General features: G+C 42.4%; 1 protein-coding gene across 6 annotated transcripts in view; it reads left to right on the top strand.

Moving 5' to 3' along the window:
- ZBTB20 (zinc finger and BTB domain containing 20) overlaps positions 1-17,541 on the top strand; it is a 471,737-nt gene that overhangs the window by 313,362 nt on the left and 140,834 nt on the right. The window lies entirely within an intron of this gene.

Here is a 17,541-nt window from a genome sequence, read left to right on the forward strand (position 1 = left end):
AGAGCGAGGGGGGTCGGTGCGCACCGACCCCTCTTGCTCTCCAGGCTTCAGGAAGCTCCGCGCTGGGCTCCCGAAGGTTGCGCGGAGCTGCCTGCGCTCCCGGGCTCGGCGCAGCTCCACGCAACCCTCCGGAGCCCGGCACAAAGCCGCCCCGGGCTCCCGAAGGTTGTGCAGAGCTGCCTGCGCTCCCGGGCGCGCAGCCAGAGCGATGCCGAAGCTGAGCGCAGCTTCGGCATCGCTCTGGGACCCGTTCTAGGGGCTGGGGTCAGGGGAACCTCGGGCTTCCCCCGCCCCAGCCCCGTGCAAGCTCCCAGAGCGATGCCGAAGCTGCGCTCAGCTTCAGCATCGCTCTGGCTCCCGTTCTGGGGGCTGGGGTCAGGGGAACTTCGGGCTTCCCCCGCCCCAGCCCCGTGCAAGCTCCCAGAGCGATGCCGAAGCTGCGCTCAGCTTCGGCATCGCTCTGGCTCCCGTTCTGGGGGCTGGGGTCAGGGGAACTTCGGGCTTCCCCCGCCCCAGCCCCGTGCAAGCTCCCAGAGCGATGCCGAAGCTGCGCTCAGCTTCGGCATCGCTCTGGCTCCCGTTCTGGGGGCTGGGGTCAGGGGAACCTCGGGCTTCCCCCGCCCCAGCCCCGTGCAAGCTCCCAGAGCGATGCCGAAGCTGCGCTCAGCTTCAGCATCGCTCTGGCTCCCGTTCTGGGGGCTGGGGTCAGGGGAACTTCGGGCTTCCCCCGCCCCAGCCCCGCGCAAGCTCCCAGAGCGATACCGAAGCTGAGCTCAGCTTCGGCATCGCTCTGGCTCCCGTTCTGGGGGCTAGGGTCGGGGGAACCTCGGGCTTCCCACGCCCCAGCCCCACGCCTGTACGGGGGGGAATAATTTTTTCCCCTTTATCCCCCCCCCCCCCAAAATCTAGGTGCGTCCTATGGGCCGGAGCGTCCAGTAGGGCGAAAAATACGGTACTTCTGAGTATTTTTACCTCTTTCCTATAAGCTGAAGTGTGGCTTGGGAAACGCTACCAGTAATTTAGTTCCAGTATTTATTAAAGCTCTTTTTATTCTGGGCTAATGAAATTTACAGAGTATCTTACAGAAGAGGAAAGCCCTCCACTGCCCCCATCTGTGTAGCAAGACTGGATTTTTTTGTGAAACATCTCCACACAAAAAATGCTAAATTGGGAACTTGGAAGGGCATTCTTTGTCACAGAAGTACTCCCAATGCAGACTCGCCGTGAAGCTTAAAGCTTAAAACCATGACAGAGTAAAGACATGGGGAAGTTAGAAGAGCTTCACCTGGAAGCTTCCCTGGGGTTCTCAAGATCTGAGTAGGTAGGTACATATGGATAGATTGCTTCCTAAGGTACCCTGGCCTCAAGCTGTGAAAATAGACTGGGAACCAGTGAAGACTGGCAAAAGGCGTGCATTATATGCTCACGTTGCCCAAGTTAATGGTCTCACAGCCACTTCATGGTTGAAAGCGGTATGCTTCTGAATACCAGTTGATCAAAACTACAGGAGGGTAGGGTGCTCTTGCACTTGGGTCCTACTTGCAAGATCTCATAGGCGTGGCTACTGTGAGAGCAGGACACTGTATTAGAAGGGCCATTGTCCCCATTCCAGAAGGCTGTACTGAAGTTTCAAGGCAGCCATTATAGCATAGTGTCAGATCTAAGTGGCTATGTTTCTGTTCCTTGCCTCCTGGTCTAATCCTTTTGCTTCCAAATGAAAGGTGGAAGGAAAAGGGGTGCAGAAGACGGCTCCTCTATGTAAAATTTATCAGTAAGAAGGATCATGTATTCGGAGGTTCACTGCACACATAAGCAGGGTGGGGGGAAACAGTTGTACATTTCTCTCTTTGTTTCTTTTATTTTAGCAGCACAGATTATTTATTAACTGAATGATTGTTTCAGTCTGTCTGCAGTCTCAAGATTTTGCTACATTTCATGCATAGCTTCATCACATTTCCTGATTCAGCTTCAGGCTATCACGTTTGGGGTGGTTTTCATACTACTTTTTTTGTATAGAGTCCAAGAAAAATAATGATAAATTAATGTAAAAAATGCCTGTTTCACTGGATTGTTTTTTTGCCCTAAAGAATATGTTGGAAAGTTAGCACCCACATCCATTTTATTAATTTTAGGATGGGAGAGAGAGAATCAGCCATTGTTTCAAATCCAGAAGATGCTGTTTTTAATGCTATACTGAATCCTGGGGACAAGCCTTAATGATGGCATGAAAGCTGAACCTGTGATGTTCTGGCCTAAAGCCAAGTCTTTTGATTGGAGCTGAAGTGACACCTTCAGTTCCTCTTCTCAGATCAACACAGTAATTTACTTGTCTTTCGTGGTCCCATGTGTTTTATATTGTTTCCAGCTTTTTCATACTATAGTTGTTTAAATGGTCCTGGGTTTTAACCCTGCAAGATCTCTCTTGCTTAAAGCTACAATCCTAGACATACCTAGCTGGAAATAAGTCCCATTAAGCAGAGTAGGACTTACTTCTGAGAAACATGCAAAGGATTACACTACATGTTACTTGAGTTTATTCAGACTGTATACAATGTCTCCATGGTTGCCATGTATGGTTTTAATGAACATCTACATTTATACTTCTGAATTAGCAGCACCTAAATGAGTTCATATGGATTATATAAATGAGTATTATGTTTATGGTGTCAAAAGTTACCCAAAGTCAAATGACTACTTATGGCTGATGTGTTAATAATTCCTTGCTGTTTTGTCACATGGGTACCATAAGTCACGTCCTTTGACATCCCCAGTTGTGTTTTGGGTATCCATGAATAGTTGTGTGAACTTATAGCCATTGTGAAAGGATTTGATTAAGGCTGAAGGTTGAGATGCCAATTGCTTTTTGAGAGTTCAGTCTTGCAAGATTTCTCCAGCCTGTTGAATGCTATGCTATAATTCCCCCAAGTGGTATTGTATGTTTAGGGCTGCTCTGAGTATTCTCCAGAAGTCTTCCCATCTATGCTTCTGTGGCTCTTCCAAAGTAGGGAGGTGCACTGTCTGTAGATACAGGTGCTTAATATACATTTCCTTATATTATTGTTGAATTGATTTATTATGATCACAGGCCAGAAATAATACATCTCCTTTTAGAGAACATGCAGAGCTGTTGTTCTCGGGGTTTCTCAGGGTCTCCAGATCTCCAGGTCTTTCGCTTTGGACCCCAGATCTTCTGTCCCTTCTCCCCATTTTAAAACACATTTCCCCCCTTACAGAGCAGCTCAGTGCACTGCAAAGCACACTGTTAGTGAGAGCTCAGTTATCCACCATCTCATTTTGCCCAGAGGCAGTATGGGATTACCCTAAGCCTGCTGATAGCCCCTTCATGTATATGGCTCACATCGTTTGGCTATATAAATGAAGCAAAGGTGTCATTTTCTTTATTGAAACAAAGGCATTTTTTCCAAATGCAGAGTTAACTTAGAGACAGGCAGTGAAGTATCTTTCACTGACAGTACTAACGCTATGATCATTATTCATTGGGAAAATGCACTCATGCATAATACCCCAAATTGCTATCACATAGAAAAAAGTATCTCACATTGTACACCATACTCTGCCTATGATATACTGAAGAATGCATTTTTTTCCACTTCTCCATACATACTGATATTGAAGCTGATACTGAAGTAAAACATATTTTACATGTAGTTGTAAATAAATATTCACATATACTTGTACATTGATAAACAATGTAGTTTTCATAGAGGGGGAGAATACAAGTGCTGAATGAAGTTTTGAGTAAGCAACTCAGTAGGGAAAATATACTCAATTGTTTGTGCAGAAATTCCCAGATTGTGAAAATGCACACATAAATGATGTATCACACATCAGAGAAAAACACTGAGTACACCCAGTACAGTCATCACACCTTGAAAATTGACATAAAATTTTAAGCCAATATGAATATAGCACTCCTAAAAGCCTAATCGAGTCGATCGCACCACAGCCAGGTACATCTGTTCTCAGCACTAACCGTTATCATTAACATAAAACACTTAAAATCACTAAGCTTCAAGTCTGGGGACAGATTTTTCCAAGAAGAATCTGCTAAATAGATTTTAGCAGTGCAGCAAGTGGGGACCTTGGCTGCATTAGACTTATACGTTTTTGCATCTCAAAGGCCTGTGAACTGTTTTCAGAGGAACAGTCTGAATGAAGAATAACGCTCACACTGTATAGCAATTTCTTTATCACTGTTTAAATGTGGAGGTAAAAGCCTTGAAGCTGTATGAATAGAACTTAAACGTATCAAACTGGAAAGAAATGGTTTTGGAAGGATATATTTTTTTAAAAAGTGCATTTCATTAAAAGTCACCAAGGTGTAAAACTGAACACCGAATATAGGACTTAGTAAGAGTGCACTTTAGGGTATTTGGGTTGTGGGTGGCTGGAAGTCATACCCGTTATTTTCCCAGCCCAAAAGGAGCGTTTGAGAAATTGCTAGCCTCTTTCTGTTTACGTCAGGTGTTGTGTGCTGGATATATGGCACTAGGGCTGCACATCTCTAGTGGCACTGAAATCAATAGGGCATATTCCCTGGAAGATGCATGTGGGTTAGTAGTTTTACTCTTTGAAAAAGAGGTCAAACGGAGGATTTGTTCTATTACCTCCTTGATTCATTTATGGTTGTTTGCATTTCTAGTGTGATTTTACTTTTCTTGTGGGGATGGAGGAGAGTGAGACATCTGGACTACATAATTCTGATGGGAATGCACTAACCAAAATATTTTTATCTTCTGTATGTATAACTTTTAATAAAAGGAGAACCCTATTTTGCATAATAAGAGTCATTGATTCATAACTGATTGAGAGTGATTATTGCAAGCTTTGTCTGGAGTCATGAAGGTAAAATAAAAATGACAAAGAGTGCTGGAGCACTTAGCTGTTTGGTTTGATTTTTGGCATGAGCTTTTGTATATACAACAGCTGATTTCAGATTCAAGATGGATGATTAACCTACCATTGATGATCTTTAAAAACCGTTCAGAAGCTATGGGGAACTGAGGCTGCTCCAGCTTCTTTCAGATTTGCCTTTTATAGGCAGCACTGTAGGTCCACTTTCTAACAAGTGGGTCTCATTCAGGGGAGCATACCTCTGAGTGAAAGTTTTTAGGATCCAGGGCAAAGCTAGAAGGGGGGAAAATCCAAGCAATGAGAACAGGCAACACACTCCAAAAGTTTAGAAGCAAAAGGCAGCAGAGAGAAGAGACAATAATCAGAAGGAAAAGAGGGATCGAGAGGGTTTTTTATGAATAGGAGAAACTGTAGCATGTGTGTGCACTAGTGGAAATGAGGCAGACAAAAGAGACATGTTAAAAGTGGAGAGATAATGACAGGAGCAACGGTAGTTAGATGACAAGCTGGAACCAAATCAAGGGGACAAGTAGAAGGATTGGGAAAGGACAACAAACGGGACACCACCTAGAGGGTCTGAAGAAGAAGTCAAAGAATGAGTGGTAGCATGTAAAGCCAGTAGAGGAGTAACAGCTGCTGCAAAACCAGAACAAATAATATGAATCTTATATGAAAAAACGTGGCAAAATCCTGAGTTAAGAAGGAAGAGACAGTGGAGCAGACTTCAAGAGTTAAAAGTAGGAAAAAACAAAACAACAACAATGAGGATTCCCAGAAGTTAAAGAAGACTAGTACTGCTTCTTGACAAAAGAGAGGATAAAAAAGAAGAAAGAACAAATTTATAATTAACATAAATCAATCCATTTCTTAGTCTGCTTCCAAAGACATTCAGCCAGCCTAGCACAGGATTAGAGATATCAAATGCAAAGAGTGAACCACAGCTCAGGGCAAGAGCAGAACTCAGTTGAGGTGGGACACGAGCTACACCAAAAGAGTAGCAAAATTAATCTGAGATTTCATATCAAAAGAAGTGATAGAAGGGAGAAAATGAGAACCAAGAGAATCAAACAGATCATCCAGATGAATATTGCGGTGCCCGAGTACCAAAGTATTATCTGTAGGAAGAAAAAAAACCAGTGAGCCAGGAACCAAAACCCGATATAAAGGATAAAAGAAGGCCAGGTGGGCAATAAACAACTGCAACCCACAAATGCAGTGGGGAGTAAGATGAAGAGTGTGGTGGGGAGAGACTGAAACTGATGAAGTAGACAAAAGAAGCCCCCAACCACCACCACCCAGCCCTCCAGTTGGCCAGTTTGAGAAAATGATAAACTTCCTGCCTGTTCAATTTATCCTCTTACACTTTCCAAGATGTTGGAGTCAAATGGTCCAACTTAATGAATAATATGTTTCTCTTATATTGTAATGTTTTGGTGTCACATGAAGCTTGCCATCTTTTTAACTTACTACTGTGCCAGGCATAAATTTATCAGGTGAAGTAGTTCCAGGCATGAAGATAAAAGTGATGAGGAAAAAATGTGGCAGCTTAATTTCTTCTTCGTCTTCCTCTCTCATCTTCTTCTACATACTAGGATGCTGTTATAAAGGCCGAGGATCAGGAACGATATTTAAAAAACTGGCAACCCTAATTAACTTCACTGATGCAGTGAGCCATCAGTATAATGCTAATATAAAATCCTTGCATCACACACACACACACACACACACACACACAGAGAGAGAGAGAGAGAGAGAGAGAGAGAGAGAGAGAGAGAGAGATCATCTATTAGGACTTTGTGGCAGGACAAAGCCAATCTCATAGCTGATACGATTGCAGCAGGCTACTACATCCCTAATCCAGGATTTCTGACATAGGGATAAAAGGAATAAACTTTTTGCAAGAAAAAAAAGCTAATAAAGTTGCCAGGAACAGATATTTTGTAATCTGTGCTAAATATCTGCTGGAAAAACATGAGCAGCAACGAAGCTGAGAAGACACTAAAAGAAATTCAGGGCAAAGTGCCAGACGCCCAGACGGAAGCAGAATGTGGACCAAAAAGATTGCGACAATCGGGTAATTATGGTTTATGAATTTCAGCTTTAATCTGTAGTTCAGTGAATCCTGATTAAATATCTGTTAAACACAATTAAAGTTTGTTTTTGTATTTCACCGTCTTGATCAGAATAATTAGAGACTGCGTGTTTCATGTCAAAAGTAGCAAGAGGAATTTAGTGAATGAACATCGTTTTTAAAAGCCATTTGTAGCACCAGCTGTTGGCATTATTTTATATTTTAGTGTTATCAGCATAAAGATGGGCCTTCTTGGCACTGAATGTTTTCCAGCAGGACAAGAATGTTTCCGCCTATAATGGAATGGCAGGGGAAAGTGGGGGGAAAGAGCTGGTCATAAGACACCACTTGAAAAATGTCAGATAAGCTGCTAGTTCTCAATAGTTACAACACATGCAAATAGTTGGAAAGGGAAAAAAGGATGCAAGTAGATTACCTGGCAAGTTCTTTTCTGTCAAAGTTGAATTGGGAAATGGAAAGGAACAATGTAGAGGATGTACCTCAAGAGATACATACAGTAATTGTAGGGCAGCTTTCACCAACCCGGTGCCCTCCAGATGTTTTAGACTACAGCTCTCATCAGCTGTATTGACTGGGGCAGATGGGAGTTATAGTCCTAATAATAATAATAATAATAATGATGATGATGATGATAATGATAATAAATACATAACAATTTATTATTTATATTTCCCCAGCCACTCTGGGTGGCTTCCAACAAAATATTAAAATACAATAGTCCTTCAGATATTAACAGTTTCCCTAAACAGGGCTGCCTTCAGATGTATCCTAAATGTCTGGTAGTTGTTTTTTCCTTTGACATCTGGTGGGAGGGTGTTCCACAGGGTGGGTGCCACTACTGAGAAGGTCCTCTGCCTGGTTCCCTGTAACTTCACTTCTCGCAGTGAGGGAACCGCCAGAAGGCCCTCGGCGCTGGACCTCAGTGTCCGGGCAGAATGATGGGGGTGGAGACGCTCCTTCAGGTATACAGGGCTAAGGCCGTTTAGAGCTTTAAAGGTCAGCACCAACACTTTGAAATGTGCTCGGAAACATGCTGGGAGCCAATGTAGGTCTTTCAAGACTGGTGTTATGTGGTCTCGGCAGCCGCTCCCAGTCACCAGTCTAGCTGCCGCATTCTGGATTAGTTGTAGTTTCCGGGTCACCTTCAAAGGTAGGGTGCATTGCAGTAGTCCAAGCGGGAGATAACCAGAGCATGCACCACTCTGGCAAGACAGTTCGCAGACAGGTAGGGTCTCAGCCTGCATACCAGATGGAGCTGGTAAACAGCTGCCCTGGACACAGAATTGACCTGTGCCTCCATGGACAGCTGAGAGTCCAAAATGACTCCCAGGCTTCGCACCTGGTCCTTCAGGGGCACAGTTACCCCATTCAGGACCAGGGAGTCCCCCACACCTGCCCGCCTCCTGTCCCCCCAAAACGGTACTTCTGTCTTGTCAGGATTTAACCTCAGTCTGTTAGCTGCCATCCATCCTTCAACCGCCTCCAGACACTCACACAGGACCTTCACCGCCTTCACTGGTTCTGATTTGAAAGAATGGGAAAGAGCTGGGTATCATCCGCATACTGATGAACACCCAGCCCAAACCCCCTGATGATCTCTCCCAGCAGCTTCATGTAGATGTTGAAAAGCATGGGGGAGAGGACGGAACCCTGAGGCACCCTACAAGTGAGAGCCCAGGGGTTTGAACACTCATCCCCCAACACCACTTTCTGAACACAACCCAAGAGAAAGGAGCGGAACCACCGCATAACAGTGCCCCCAGCTCCCATCCCCTCAAGCTGGTCCAGAAGGATCTTACGGTTGGTGGTATCAAAAGCCCTTGAAGAGATCCAGCAGAACTAGGAAACATCTCTCACCTTTGTCTCTAGCCAGAGATCATCAACCAGTGCAACAAAGACCAAAATATCGTGAGGGCACCAGGCTGATGACGGCTGTTGTAGAGAGCCATCTGTTTGCTACATCTGATGTACATATCTTAAATATATCGAGTTCTCTGTAGCCAGTTCAAAGGCTATGAAGCCTACCTATCAATTGATACAGTAACAGACTGGCCTCTTTCTTTCTCACCTGGGCTTGGGTCATCACTGCAAGAGATGACATGATGGTGCCTTGAATTCTGTTTTTAGGAGTCATTTTTATGAGTCATTTGCTACAGAAGATAAACCTGATTGCATTTATGTTTGACTCAAACCACTACACTAGGTTCAGATTGTCATATGCACTAATGCTAGGCAGACTTCATTTAATTAATTGTATTTCTTGTTATGCTGTCTTTCCTCCAAGAAGCTACGGGTGATCTTACACTTTACCCTCATAACAGTCTTTTGGTGTAGGTTAAGCTGAGAGTTAATGATTTGCCCAGTCTCCCACTGAGATTTATGGCAAAGTCCCAATTTCTAAAGCAAAAGGAATGAAAGGGTAAGTGGTTCTGAACCATCTCCCTGCAGCCTCTCCTCTCAACTCTAGTCCCTAACCCAGGCTCTGAACTGCCTGCAGGGTGGGGGATAAACTCTGGTGTGAGGGGAACTGCAGAAAGTGCCCCTCAGCTTCAGTGCCCCTCTCTCACCTTGCACTTTTGTTATTAAAGCAAGCCCTTTCACCTAGTTTATATATTGCATTCAAAAATCTGGGTCAATCACCATACACCTAGTATCTGTCTGAGTAGGGATTTGAATCTGGGTCTCCCTAGACTAAACCTAACTCTGCATATGTTACACTACACCAGTGACCTACCCATTATTAAATGACTGAACCATTGTAGCTTGCAGTTTCCATTGGAAAGAGCATTGGCTTTTTAACTGGGGAGACTCAGGGGGTCTTCAGTGAGAAGATTATTAATTGTATACAGTACAAGTTTCCAAGCAAGACAATTTACCCAAAAATATCATTCTTTTTGTGATGCACAGTGGCGGATGCTTTCTGGCCTATTCATGGGGAGCCATGATGAGGTACCACAGGACTCACCAGAGTTCCGCATTAACCAAGTGTACTCTTTAGAACACCATTTTGAATCCTTTGCAATATGCAGTAGTTTGGAAACTTGTGAAATAGATGAGGCTGCATGAATACTGTCCACACTCATTAAGGAGAAGCAAGCCCCATTAAACACAATAGGCCTTAATTCTGAGTAAACATCCATATATATATATATATATATTTATTTAAAAGCAATATACTTTCAGTAACATAAGTATTTTAACCCTTCTGTGTTCCCTTATAAAGGGACGCAAAAAGAAAATCCAGTCTGCAAGTGACTGCAGATTTCCAAATTGGCCTTTTGGGAGAGCCACAGTGATTCTAATTCCAAAATGGAATCAAGGTTAATGGAGAAAGTGTTGAATGCAACTTTAAAATCAAAGCTATGTTTAAAGATATCATCAAAGGCTTATAAAACATGGCTGCCTTTTTATAAACTCCAAGCCCTGCAGATATGGTGCCCCTAACAGAGCAGGGAGAGAAAAGATCAAAGCAGAAACTATCATTTAAGTCTGTTTAGGCGAGAAATTATATCTAGAATCAGTCTGTGAAGACATATGTTGATGTTGAGACTTTCACAGCACTAACATTATTTACTAAAATGTGTAGGCTCTGATATGGTACAAACAATTCTATCTCACTAGGGGAAAAGGAAGAGGGCATTCACTTCAGAAAATGAAAATGAAGGGCAGCGTTGACTGGCTACTAGCAGAATGAGATTAACACATCCACATAGAAGTATTGTTCTTGTTACTGAAATAACAGTCACTGGTTTCTGTGAATGTGTGCTCTAAAACAGGATTTTTAGAATTCTTTGCTCTAATATCACCAACTGACACAGTGGATATTCTTTACTTGAGTTTGCTAGAATGTGCCTTCAGAATACACCAAGATCTTGTCCTGTCTTCTCACAGTGGGTTTTTTTTTAATGGAAAGCAAAAGTTAGAATTCATTGCTGTCATTCATAAGACTTTTTATGAATCCCTGAAGTAGTGGGTTACGGTGGGGGTGGGAGGGCAGGTTGGGGCAAAACTTTATTGAATAACAGAGCTATAAACATAAGCATCCAGCTGCTGGCTCAGGGACTTACTCCATGAGTATTAATGTATGATAAGGTCTCTCACACAAGTTCAACCCTCAGCGACTGCAATGTTAAGTGATGATACCCATCACAGTTCAAAAGGTGCAACAGGCAGACCTTTCAACTTAAAAAAACAAGAGCTTGCATTATGACGGTTCTGCTCCTACTAGGAAGACTGGTTCCAGAAGGTGGTTGTTGAGGAGCATTATTCAGCTTTGTGGGTTCTCCAGAATGGGGTTCTGCATGGGTTGGTTATATCCCCCATGCTGTTTAACATCTGCGGAAGTCACTGAGTGGGGTCATAGTGTTTTGGAATGTGATGTCATCAGTATACTGACAACACACAGCTCTAGTTGTCATTTTCATTTTCTGCAGGTGAGGGAGTGAATCAGTGCTTGGTTGTGATAATGGACTGGATGAGGGCTGATAAACAGAAGCTTATTCCAGACAGGACTGAGATGCTGTTGGTGGGTGGTTCTTCTGACCAGCTGAGTGGTGTAATCACACCCCCTCTGAAGGAGAGGGTTCATGGTTTGGGTGTTTTCTTTGATCCTTTGCTGTTGAGGTACAAGTGGCTTCAGCGGTGTGATGTGCCTTCCATCAGTTTAACTACAAGACAACTTGGCTACAGTAATCTGTGCTCTGGTAACCCCAAGGCTGGAAATTAACGTTGCATAAAAGTCCAGAACACCACACTCACTGTGCGTTACGAAGTAAGTTTCTCTAGAGCATCATTCTTGTGCGGTGTCATGTTTACTGTACAAACAAATCAGCTACACTTAGTACTTTGGCCAGCCAGCAGTCAATATGGCTTGGCTTGATAAACTAGCACACAAAAGTAGATGTTGCCCCATGTTACCAAGCCAATTAGAGTCCGAGCCACCAATTACACACTATGCTGTAACAGGCATAAACTGGTAGCAAAGGAACAAATGCTGCCAGAATCTTCACATCCTTGACAGATTGTTCAAATGTTACATAGAAATGAGGAATGTAACAGCACAAGTAAGAAATGTGAGGTTTTAGTGAGTGCCATCCAGAGTACCGGAAGATTGCTATGCTAAAACAAGTTATGTATCATTTATTTTACTGTCATTTATAAGCAGGGATGAGAATTAAATTTCTAGAGCCCTTAAAAAAAAAAAAAAAGCTTTCTCTACGTGTCTGTATCCCCCGAAAGAACTGTAGCTGGAGTCAGTCTGAGCCTCACCCTCTGAGGTATTCCAGGACTCACAGCTGAGATGATAATATTTCTCCAGCCCTTTAATAAAACACAGATACACAACCCTGCGTGTTGGGTCTGCAGCAGAGCAAATACTAGTCGGAAGCTAAGTAAGGCTGAGAACTGGCATCAATTAGAACTGATATTATTTAGCATAAAAAGTATATATTTTTTACATTTAAGTGTGTAGCTCTTAAGGCTTTACTGTAATATATAGATGCAATGGAACAATCTCTGAATATTTCTTATGAATGGATGGCTCTAGAACAAGACAGTTTTTATTTGGCATTTTCTCACTTGGTCACTTTCCTGTAGTCTAAATAGGGCAGATCAGTATTGCAAATTTTATTTATTCTTTCCAGAATGTACTATAAATTCATTAGCTATCTTTATAATAGTTATAGATGGAGCAGCACTTTCATTCTGAGTCCTCTGTCTACAGTGGTTTGTAACTTCTGAAACAATGACCTTTTTGGCTGAAAATTCTCCTTTGTGTTTTAAGCTCAAAGTGAGTATTGTTTTGGAAAGTCTGAAAAAAGAAATCCATTAATCCATTTATGAGGACTAGACATTACAATAAGTTGTACGTGCAGTTATATTTGATGACCTACATAGTCCAATAAAAGCACATTATTATTTTCCCCTGGTTTTAAAAGAAATATCAAGGACATTTTTCTATTTACATTTTCAAATTTCCTCAGCCTTCATTTCTTGCTTTTGCTAAAAAAAAAACTGAGGGAGTGGTACTGGTGCAGAACCCGGTTGCTTTCAGTATGACTTTTTAAATTTTTTTCTGATGTAATAACACTTAAGAAATACCTCACAAGCGGCAAGATGATGTAACTATTAAAAGAATACTCTTGTCTAAAATGGTGTCTGTGTGTTAAAATCCAATGATAATTGTGAAATGTTGAAGATGCAATCTTCAATATTAAGTTTTTCAACATGTTGCATATCATTGAGAAATAGGTTCCATTTGACAAATCTCAGCCAATTGCTCCTGTTGTAGAGCCCCATGTGTTCCGATTCATACATGGAAGTCCTGAATGAGTGACCTAAGGAATGCATGCATTTATCTGTAAGCCGCCTTGAGTCCCTGTCAGGGGCATGTGCCAGGATTTTCTTGATGATTTACATTGCTATTCTATACATTGCATGGTGAAGCAGTGCTATGCTACCACCCTCCCAACTGCAGTGTCACTGCCGCTTACAAGACCAGGGAGGGCCAGGCTGACATTGAGGTCGAGTCTGTGTGGTGAGTCAGCGCTGGCCCAATTTCGGTGCCACCATGGCTCACACTCCAGTAAGCAGCAGGAACACCATTGTCAGAAGGGTGGCATTCCCTTCACTCCTGCTCAGAAGTGAATCCCATTGAGTTAAATATGGTTTACTGTTAGGTACATAAGTATAGGACCGCACTTTAAAGGTGACTGAAAGGGAGACCCAACTTTAGTTACTGGCATCTTCAGGTCGGGATGGGAAAGACTCCCATATAAAACTGACAGAGCCACTGTCATTCAGTGTAGACAATATTAAGCTACATGGGCCAATGGCTTATTCACTATACGGTAGCTTCCTTTGTCTCAGGAAGTATTCGAGCAGATTGTAATGATTTAAGCATTTTTAATAAGTGTATAAAATATATGCACTGTTCTGTATTTCTGTTTACATAAGCACGATAAATTTCTCATCCATCCACAACCCACACACTTGATTGGTTCTTTTGTTTGCAGTAAATACACTGAATTCAGTAGAGATTATTTTCATCAGTGTGAACGAAGCCAGTGTGGAATCTATTGTGTAAACTTTGACCCCAAATTTCTATGACTTCTGCACAACTGGAGGGGGAGAGATAACATTGCATTGACCTAGCTTTTTATGTTTAATTATACATATTGGGCTAAAAGCTCTAAAAGTTGTTAATGTTTTAAGTCTTAGCTACTTTTGCAATTGAAAGATCTCTCCACCCCCAATGATTATTTTCTGTTGTAATCAAAAGGACATTAACATGGACAGGAAATTAATCTAGCACTCTAGAGATTAATATTAATCTGGTAATGTACTGTCCTCATGATTTCGGGAATCTGTTCTCTTATGGTGCATTATGGCAGTGTATTTATAAACTATCTAGGTAAAGGTTCCTTATATTTAAAATATGTTCTTATACCTCATTTCATTTCATTTTAGCTTTCTAGAAGAAAGAAAGGTGTTTGCTTTCTTTCAAATGATGTTGCATGTACAGTTAATTCTGTGTTCAGTTTAACATATTGGAAAGAGTTACAATTTGTGGAAAATAACTATGTTATATTTTTCTATAACGTGCCTCTTTCTGCTGCTCTGAATTCTAGTTCTATGTGTAAACTAGGTTTCATGAAGTTGTGTGGCTGCAGCTTACGGTATACTGTATAGCAGTTGTAGCCAGTAGTGTTTCTCTGCATGTATACTTTGGTATGGATTCTTGCTATTTTGGTCTTGGAGGATAGGACATACAGCAAAAATGAAGGCTTGCCGTGTCCTTTGTGGGTGGTGCCATTTGTTTCCTGGTGCAGCATGCAGCAGGCCGGGAACCTGGAAACAGAGGAGGAGGGTCGCCAGAAGGCGAAGCGAGCTCCCCCCTTCCAACCACACATTTCCTGGAACTAAATTGGCTGCTAATCCAGCCAATCAGGAGAGCGCCAGGGGGTTGGTCAGGGGCAGAGGCCTGGTGGCAGCCAAGACCACCTTCCCGCTTTAAAGTGGAACAGCACTCTGCCTCTTGCCTGTGTGGAGCAGATCAACGTTGGATCACCACCCGCACACACACCTTGTTATCTTTTACAAAGGTGATAGGGCTCAACAGTGTGAGGACATTGATATGGAATTCTTGGCCATCATATTTTGGGGCCAGGGAGGATTTTTTCCTGCAATCTAATTGGCCTGTTTGCTGTCTAGGAGCCCACATAGGGGCCAATGAGCCATAGCATACCTTCCAAGATGCGGCGCTGGCAGGAATGACACACTTAAGCCATGTCAAGGGGCGGCCTTCATGCCAGGGCCAACCCATCCCAGGCAGGCTGCACACCTTATGTGCCTGGGGCAAGCAATATGTGATGCCATCTTACTGTGGGTGTGATGTCAAGTCAAAATTTCATGGGATTCTGTAGCTGCACCTTATGGGGGGGTGGGGACACCAAGGCAGGACTTATGGAATATTGTAGCATTTAGCTTGGGCTTTTTGAAATTCCTTGCTGTTTTTATGTTCAGCAGTTTTACATGCAGTAGTCATGAGTACTTTGGGGTTATACAGTTCTAAAACAACATCACAGACACCTTGAATTTAGACATTATGTTTTGGTTTACAAAGACTCAGGTGTTGGCTTGAATGAAAAAGCAGGGTCTGCATTTTTTAAAAAGTATAGTGTTTTGGTATCCGGACTGCCGTGTAATGAAGCGACCAACAGGAAAGGAAAGTGTAAAATTCAAACTCAGGAACATGCATGGAAGCTACTGATTATCTTTTATGTCTGAATGGGAAATATGCTATTGGTGCTCAAAGAGATTAGTGTGAGTATAGTGTTTAAGAATAAAATGAGGCGGGGTTGGAGAGCTTCTGTAAAAATGCTTCTTTAAAAAAAAATCCAGAGAGGCAATTTTCATCATGCCTTCATTGTCCCCAGAAGCATCTGCTTGGCCACTGTTGGAAAACGGATGCTGGACTGGGTAGACTGGTCTGATCCAGCAAATCAGTTCTTACGCTGTTGAAATATAACAGCCAGATATTTGCCATAATTTAATGTAACTTTCAACAAAAATATGGAAATCAGCTAGCACAGAATCCAGCTATGTTTGCTATGTCCTCCATCTTTAGACTGTGCTAAATGTAGACCTTTTGACTTCAACATCAAGTGAGCTTTTTCTCTTTTTCTCCCCATCTCCTTTTGCTTGGCATTCAGTCTCATAAAGAGTTCAAAAGCTTGCCCAATATTCTGAGACATTTGGGTTGGTTCTAATAAAAGTGTTACCAAATGTTGAGCTTGCAAGAGGTAGCACTGCAGGAATCTGTTCTTTCACTCTTTAACAAAGCGCTTCAGAATGATATGTGTGAACTAGGCTACTGCTTTGCTCTGCAACCCACAACTAGAAACAACATAATTGTTCATGAGTGAGCACCCATCCTGCCATGAAAAGCAGTTCACTGGAAACGTATGAGCAGACCAGCTGGCTGGGACATCTCCAACCTCCTGTTTGAAATGGAGCTTTTCCTAGTTGCGAGCCTGCTGCAGCTCTTCACAAAGTAAAGATTGTCTGGCAAGGAGGGACAGCATTTTAAATAAGAGCCTTTTGCTCTCCCTGCAGACAGGTCTGTGAATAAGAAAGCATCCCAACTTGGGGTGTTTATTACTCATGAGTAATCCCAAAGAGAAAAGGCTTAACATGAAGCCTTACCCAGATATGATTGATGGGAAGGATTGCAGGATACATTTTCAAATGTCAGGCTGAAACCCATCCCATTTGTAAATCAATTAATGAGGCTTGGCTTGTATTGGTAATAATGACTTGTAATACATTTTCCCTTTGTATTTGTTCTCATGGCCTTACCTAACACTGAAGGTGAAATAACATATCTGTAGCTCTCTGAGGCATTTTTATTCTCTTACTTGACTTGAGATACATCACGGTCACTCACTTCCTTCTGTTTCTCACTGCTGCTCCCCACCTCAACTAGATTGACCGAGCATAAATATTTTCCACTTCGCTTTACTTACTTATTTACTATTTTAAAAAGCATAATAGAGCACCGGCTCTTAGCACGAAGCCTGAAAAAAATATTAAGAGGTACAGGTGTTTTAATGACCTTGTATGGAGAGTCTAGATGTGGAAACAAAAAGGGGGATTATGGTCTGAATGATTGGGCAGACTGTGTATCAGGAGTGTGAAGGAAACAGAGCATTGTTTGGGCATCAGTTTCTTGAGCCAAGCCTTTGTTGCAGGTTTCATAATAAGGTAGCTTCTCATAGTTAAATCTGGAGAAAGTAACAAATGTGAATAGAATGTGTTTAAGAGATAGCTTTATTGGAGCCTCCCCCAACCCCCATTTTAGACATTTGTAGCCTTCAGTAAGATTGTAGATAAATACTGAAGAAAACAGCCCAACCCTTTTCTTATCATGTACTGGAGATGACAGACTGCAGAAACCCAATGGCATTTTATAAAGCATCGCAACAAGAACTGGGACTTGCCAGGTTCCATTTATCTAGCCAAGAATATAATTCTGTGATCTATCCCAAGGAGATTTTCAACAGAGTCTTACACTT

This window comes from Podarcis muralis, chromosome 4 (genome assembly GCF_964188315.1).
Source record: "Podarcis muralis chromosome 4, rPodMur119.hap1.1, whole genome shotgun sequence".
Lineage (NCBI taxonomy): Eukaryota > Metazoa > Chordata > Lepidosauria > Squamata > Lacertidae > Podarcis > Podarcis muralis.